We start from the raw sequence: 8,331 nt of genomic DNA on the forward strand, positions 1-8,331 counted from the left end.
GAGGCATTTCACCCGTCGCTACGCTCTGTGTTCAAATTCCGCCAAGGTCGAGTTTACTTTTCATCCTTTCGGGGTCAATAAAACAAGTACCAGTTGTGTACAGGGGGTCGATGTGATCGACCATCCCACTCACCCTAATTTCAATCCTTGTGCCTACAGTAAAAATGATTATTAATTTCAGGCATAGTAGTTCTTGGACTACCTCATTCAATGTTTCCTTCTTCCTTTACACTGCAAATAGTGATCTGATGTAGTCTGAGCTCTCTTTCTTATAGTTAGAGTAACTACACAGAGTTATCTTTTTGGCAGGATTTCGAAGTAATTGAAGATTAGAGTGGCAAGTTCGAAGCTGGTAAGTGCCGTTTTACGGATGTTCAAGTTGCGTATAAACAAGCCATATTGATCTCATAAATCTCAGAGGACATGCGAAGGTCACAAGTACAAACCTTCTTCTATGCGAGGTGTTCCAAATCTAGGATGGTGCGCACCCACCACGTGTTCGAGATGAAATTTCAGATGTTGCGACAAGAATGTAAGTATATACTTAACTAAAATCACTTTTCAGAATAAATATATTAACAGTGGAGGCGCAATGGCCCAATGGTTAGGGCAGCGGACTCGCGGTCAGAGGATCGCAGTTTCAATTCCCAGACTGGGCGTTGTGTGTGTTTATTGAGCGAAAACACCTAAAGCTCCATGAGGCTCTGGCAGGGGGTGGTGGCGACCCCTTTTTATCAAATGGCGGTGCCCCAGCATGGCCACAGCTCATAAGCTGAAACTAGAATCAATCAAAAACTCTTAAGTAAATTAATTCAATTAAATACACCAAGAACTTTATTCTTCCACAGTACTATATGCAATTTAATTTTTCAAATGATGAAATATTCAATTTTGCAGAGGCACGAAAATTAAAGAAAGAGATACTGGAGCATAGAAAAGATAAGGAGCCAATGCTTTAGACTACGTCTTAAACATTGTTGTGTGTTGGAATTGTGAAACGATGCGGAATTGGCATGAAAACTGTGGAGAGATGTGTATGTCAAGCTGACTTTGTTTAGAGGAGCAAAAACCGCTGTAGTAGCTTTAGAAAAGCGTTAGAGAAGAAATGATATATCTATTAACAAGTAGATGTGGTTTGATTGTGAGTGTTTTTCAGAGAGCTGAAAAATCTTCTATTGATTATGCTTTAGGATATATGCGTGCGTTAAGTATTGTGAAGGGTAAGGAAATGAATGTGGTTCCGTGAGCGGAGTTTGTGTTGTAGTAAAAATATTCTGGTTCAGAAGGGGAAGTTTTCTCTATGAATATTGGTTTCAAATTTTGGCACGACCAGCGAATTTAAGGGAGGGTTAAGTCGGTTACGTCGACTCCAGTATTCAACTGCTACTTATTTTATCGACCCCAAAGGGATAAAAGACAAAGTCGACCTCGGCGGAATTCGAACTCAGAAAATGAAGACAGATGAAATGCTCCTAAGACCGACTCCTTTCTCTTAAATTACCGACCTTGTGTTAAAATTTGAAACTAATATTAAGTCCAGATAAAAAAGCATAGTGTTTGGTGTTGATGGGTTGTACTTCAGAGCCGACACTTCCCTTTAAGGATAAGTAAGAATAAAGGCTGTTGAATAAATCGTGACCTGAGGTAGGCTAAAGAATAAATCAACAAAGATTATAGTCTTAGAATGAAACTGCTGTAGTTTACATGTTAGGAGGAGATTGTACTACTTTTTTTCATTATGGTTATGTTAATCTTATGTCATCCGCTAAAACTTCCCGTTACAGTTATTATAATGTTGTATATATGTCTTCTCTTGAAATCCTGTTAGCAATGAGCTCTTCGTTAAGCAACTCATGTTTTCATATATTTCTGCCCTGACCACAATTCAAAAACTTTCAGAGGTGTAACATTGTGCAAGTTCATTTCTGTAAATGTACCCGCAACCACAAAAATTCTCTGGACTTTTAACTGTTAATTTTAGCATATCGAGTTTCGGGGTAAGGGCTTCACATGCCGTGATCCTTTTGCTCATTCACTATAAATCTACGCATGCGTAAACGGACAAAACAGCCGTTCATTTTCACTTTTAGAAAGCTTAAATATATTTTCATATTCTAGTTTTATTTACACCAAGTTTTTAACGAGATGAATTTATTATAAGCAAAAAGTCCTACATACGTAGGACTTTTTGCTTATAATAAATTTAAAGATTTTAGTTAACAGAATATATTTAATAAGATATTTTGTGATTTTGCTTTAAGATATATAGTTGGATTTTTGTTCGATTTTTTATTGAAAAATTACGTATTTTTATATATAGTTAAACTTTCTTATTAGATAATTTACCTACATTTATTTAATTATTTTCTTGTTTTTATCTTGGACCTAATGAGTGACTATGTTTAAATTGAATTTATTTTACTGTTATCAGTTCGAAAATATAGCCATGAAACACGTGTAGTCTATTTACTAATTATATACTATTTATTTATTATTTCGTACTTAATTTAGTTCTAGGTAAGTGATTTATCGTATCTTTAATTTTTTTCGATATGGTATGATTTAAGTATATCATTGTTGGATTGCTACATGGTGGTTCTTCTCTAATTTATATATATTATATATTGCGAAATTTGATTTTGTGTTTCTAAATTGAATTTTTTCATGTAAGGATGGAATCATATTCCCTAATAATAACAATAATAATAATAATAATAATAATAATAATAATAATAATAATAAAATAATAATAATAATAAATAATAATAATAATAATAATAATATTATTATTATTATTATTATTATTATTATTATTATTATTATTATATTATTATTATTATTTATTATTATTATTATTATTATTATTATTATATATATATATATATATATATATATATATATATATATACGACGGGCTTCTTTCAGCTTCCGTCTACTAAATTCACTCGCAAGGCTTTGGTCGCCTCGAAGCTACAGTAGAAGACACTTACCCAAGGTGCCACGCTGTGGGACTAAACCCGCAACCATGCGGTAGATAATCAAGCTACTTACCACACAGCCACTCCTGCACCTATATATTTATATATATGATATGTTTTATGCGAAGGTATGTGGAAAATATAACAAAGATAAAATTCAAATTCTAACACGGTCATGTAATACAACACAACCAATTACCGCTATCGACAGACTATCTATTGTGATAATGATGTGAGTTAGCATGTACATATTTCGTATGAAGGTATGTGGCTTAATGGTTAGGGTATTGGACTTACGATCATAAGCTCGTGGAGTCGATTATGGTTAGGCAGAGTGTTAGAGCCTGAAGCAAGGATCATTGTTCGGTCTACTGAGTTGAAAATGAGTACCAACAGACAGCTAGATCAGCTTTCTATCCTCATACCTAGCACATCCTCCATGCTCCGCTGGGGTAAAGGATGGAATGGCTGAGTGGGTGTTTGTAGCTGCACGCAACTACACAGGCATCGAAAATAACAAGTGAAAGCATGGTACAATCTACAAGATTGTACTGGTTTACAAATGGCGGTTTAGCCTTAACAGGTTTTGAATATATTTTAGAAGCTAATATGTATTTAGATAAAGAGATGAAGTGTTATAAAATGAATCCTTGTAAAGAAAATAATACCGTAGTATCAATCTTTAATCGTAGCACCAACTATGAGATTATTATTAAGAATATTAGCTTAAATCCATCCAACAACTTTTTGATGAAATATTTCGAAGAAATTACATTTTTCTCTCCTTAAAAGCTATTTAATAGGATAATCATTATTTGAAAAGTATTTCCTTAGTTGAAGTGTCATAGGAGAAACTCATGTAATTTATTGTGAAGAGTCAACGAGGAAGCCTTCATATGATAGCTTGTCAAAGAGGAAGCTTTCATATAATAGCTTGTCAGCTTATAACAGCAAATAAATCTCCCTCAATTTTACAACCTTAAAGGTATTAGTATCTGAAAAAAAAAACAAAAAAAAACAAATAAAAAGACGAAAATGGCAACAGATATGAAGGTAATTAGTTTGTTTATTGGTGTACTTCCAAGCCGCTGAAATGGATTTAAACAAGAATGAACAGTACAAAACATCTTCTCAATGTTGAATATACAATGGCACCTTGTAAAAGTATAAGCGATAGTCAAGGAAACAAATTAATTTCATCGAAGCTGTGTTTATAATTTAGAACATTAGGTTGGCAGCGTGGTAGGAAGGTGAGATAAAGAGACGTTGACAATGTTTTGAGTATCAATGATTCGCATCACCAGCGGCCTGATTTGCCAATGAGATTAAATTGCAACAGATATAAACTCCTTATATGTATACATACACATATGTATGTATGTGTATGTATGTATGTATGTATGTATGTATGTATGTATGTATGTATGTATGTATGTATGTATGTATACATGTATGTATGTATGTATGTATGCATGTACATGTATGTATGTGTGTATGTATGTATATATATATATATATATATATACATACGTATTTATATATATATGTATGCCTATATAGATACACACACATGTATATATATAATATATATATATATATACAAATACATTCATATTTATATGTATATATATATATATATATATATAACATACATATATATATACACACACACGCATACTAACATATATATATATATATATGTACATACATATGCTATAAAGACTTGTGTGTGAATATGTGTATATACGTGTGTGTGTCTGTTTGTGTACATATAAACGTGTGTGCATATATATATATAAATATGTGTGTGTATGTATATGTATATATGTAAATATGTCTTTGTTTTCAAGGTTGTGTAGGTGTGATTAATCGTTTACTATAATTCCTCCATAATATGTGATTATTTGGAATAAGTGTGGAATGTGTAATTAAAGAAGAGGTATGTTTAAACAATAATTGTAATATTGTAATTATTACCATTTATCTTTCCAAGATGAATGTTTACTGTGTTATACAAATGCGCACATGCGCATAAACGCATGTTTTGTAAACAAGGATGCTCGTGTGTGTGTAGGTGTGTATACGTTTGTGTGAAAGTGAGAGAGAGAATGATGAGAGAAGGAGAGAAGGAGAGAAATGAGATATCGATAGATTAACAGACGAATGGATTACCCATTTATAATCATCCCTTTCACGCATTTACATGTAGAAATCCATACATACATGTTGAGATGCGTGAGACTGAAATACATATACACTACCGTCAGAAATTAATTAGCACCCTTGATTTGCTCTTCACTCAAGGTATGTGCTGTCACCTAGTGGCTATATCTCGAACTATTGCTTTGTTGCGAGTTCACTGTTGCGCAGAACGATGACGTAACTTTGTTTGCAGAGCAGTTTGAGAGTCTACAGCCTTATGATGTTGACATAGCAGTGCAACAACAACTTGGAGTGCGGATGCAGACAAATCTTCCTTTGTTTAATAGATATAGGTAGCGCCTCGCAAGGACCGAAATCACACCATACTAAGTTTTCTCATCGCGTAAGACGTTTTGAACAGCTCATAGGTTAATTGATTTAACCTATTTAATGTAGAAATTTGAGAAGTGCTAATTAATTTCTGACACAAGTGCATGTAGTTAATATGTATGTACGTATGTGTAGATGTATGTGTATTTAAGCGTGCGTGTGTATATGTGTGTACGTGTGTGTTTATGGTTGGTAAGTATCGAATAGGACATTTTTGTGTACACGGGTTGTTGTAATGGAGTAACGGTCTCATTCTTCCATATTTGTAAGGATTTGAAAGGTTTACGGTTCGAGTTATTTGCTTACTACGTCATCAATATTGAGGCAATCGAGGAACTAGTAAATACGCACCACGTCATCAATATTTAGTTGACCCTTTAAATTCTTGGTGATGGAACCGCGTGTCCTAATTAAACTATACGTGTTAATACCTGTGGTTTTATTATCTTTTAAACAGTTTTAAGTAGCTTTAAACATAGCAAGGTTTATAATAATAGTTAATTACAAGTACTTTTATTAGTTCTTATTTAATAAGATTTAATGTTTATGTTAATTACTGGTAATTTGATATAATAGCTTATACTCTTTTAATTGTTTCAGTCATTTGACTGCGGCCATGCTGGAGCACCGCCTTTAGTCGAGCAACTCGACCCCGGGACTTATTCTTTTTGTAAGCCCGGTGCTTATTCTATCGGTCTCTTTTTGTCGAACCGCTAAGTGACGGGGACGTAAACACACCAGCATCGGTTATCAAGCAATGCTAGGGTAACAAACACAGACACACAAACACACACACACATACACACACACACACACACATATATATATATATATATATATATATATATATATATATATATATATATATATATATATATATATAATATATATATATATACATATATACGACAGGCTTCTTTCAGTTTCCGTCTACCAAATCCACTCATAAGGCATTGGTCGGCCCGGGGCTATAGTAGAAGACACTTGCCCAAGATGCCACGCAGTGGGACTGAACCTGGAACCATGTGGTTTGTTAGCAAGCTACTTACCATACAGCCACTCCTGCGCTATGTAACGTTTTATTTTTAACTTTTGACTGATGAAATAATGTATTTCAGTCATAAACATATTAATTTCAAATGTGTTTGTTTTGTTTTGGAGAGATTTATATACCGTTTCAATTTTCATTATAGTAGTGTCTATGGAAGACTGGTGGGATTACTATTTGTATCGTCTTAGAGATTGGTCGCAATTTAGCATATAATTTAGTTAGTGCAGTTTACTATAAATACCTATTTCTTTATTACCCACAAGGGGCTGAGCATAGAGGGGACAAACAAGAACAGACATAGGTATTAAGTCGATTACATCGAGCCCAGTGCGTAACTGGTACTTCTTTAATCGACCCCGAAAGGATGAAAGGCAAAGTTGACCACGGCGGAATTTGAACTCACAACGTAACGACAGACGAAATACGGCTACGCATCTCGCCCGGCGTGCTAACATTTCTGCCAGCTCGCCGCCCTATAGTTTACTATAAATACTGGTGATTTGGGCAGCGGATTCGCGGTCGTAGGATCGCGGTTTCGATTCTCAGACCAGGCATTGTAAGTGTTTATTGAGCGAAAACACCTAAAGCTCCACGAGGCTCCGGCAGGGTGGTGGTGGTGAAACCTGCTGCACTCGATCACCACAACTTTCTCTCATTCTTTCTTCCTGTTTCTGTTGTACCTGAATTTATTGGTACACGTGTCTGTGGAGTGCTCTGCCTCTTGCACGTTAATAAATGAGCTGCGACGTCACTGGTGCCAAGCTGTATCGGCCTTTGCCTTTCCCTTGGATAACATCAGTGGCGTGGAGGGGGAGGCTGGTATGCGTGGGCGACTGCTGGTCTTCCATAAACAACATTGCCCACTCGGAGGGTTATTTTCTCGGTGCAATCCCATGGTCATTCATGACCGTAGGGGGTCACACTTTTAATACCGATACAATATACGTTGATTTATATGTATATTTGTTGTAGTTTTATTAGGTTGTCCCAAAAGTTCGTAAACACTTGCGAAAATTGACTATAACAATATATAACAAACAACTAAACTATAACAAACAATTAAAAATTGCATAAAAATTCAAATTTTCGCAAAGTTTTTACGAACTTTTGGGACAACCTTATATTAACGTTAGTGTTTAATCCTGACTATTCATTGATTGATTGAAATAATGTGGTTATTAAGTTTTCCTTTTTTATTATACCGCGGAAGATGGTAGGCATTATATTTTTGTATGACTTAATAGATTTGTCACTGTTTAGTATTCAGGGGTGGCTGTAATATACTTATTGAATTTATTTATCGATACGGTTGTACATACGGTTGTAAATGTACTTGAAAGTTGTGGTTTCTTTGGCTTGTTTTGTTCCCAAACAACGCCGGATTGAATAGTATTGCCTAGGTGTCGAAACCATAATGATACCCGTGACGCAGCTGATGACGGAGGTATGTTGGATTGTTGGTACGGGTAGTTTTGTGTATGTGGAATAGTTTCACTGGATTGTTGGTATGGCTACGGAATAGTATTATAACACATCCTTTTGATATATATATATATATATATATATATATATATATATATAATATATATATATATATTATTTTATAGAAGGAGCTTCTACAGGACTAGAACTGTTTCATTCAAAAGAAATCATCAGGAAGATCATCACGAGCTTCCTGATGATTTCTTTTGAATGAAACAGTTCTAGTCCTGTAGAAGCTCCTTCTATAAAATAAATTATTTACTCTGCTATGTATTGAGTACCTATTTA

At 34.4% G+C, this 8,331-nt stretch overlaps 1 long non-coding RNA gene across 1 annotated transcript in view; it reads right to left on the bottom strand.

Annotated features, from left to right (window-relative positions):
- Positions 1-765: 765 nt before the first annotated feature.
- The window catches only part of LOC118764955, a 12,801-nt gene continuing 5,235 nt past the window's right edge, over positions 766-8,331 (bottom strand). Inside the window, exons 2-3 of the long non-coding RNA XR_005000795.1 lie at positions 5,932-5,941; positions 766-778 (exon numbers count right to left, since the gene is read on the bottom strand). This is a non-coding gene — a long non-coding RNA (uncharacterized LOC118764955). The remainder of the gene's footprint in view (positions 779-5,931; positions 5,942-8,331) is intronic.

Source organism: Octopus sinensis, linkage group LG10, assembly GCF_006345805.1.
Source record: "Octopus sinensis linkage group LG10, ASM634580v1, whole genome shotgun sequence".
NCBI lineage: Eukaryota > Metazoa > Mollusca > Cephalopoda > Octopoda > Octopodidae > Octopus > Octopus sinensis.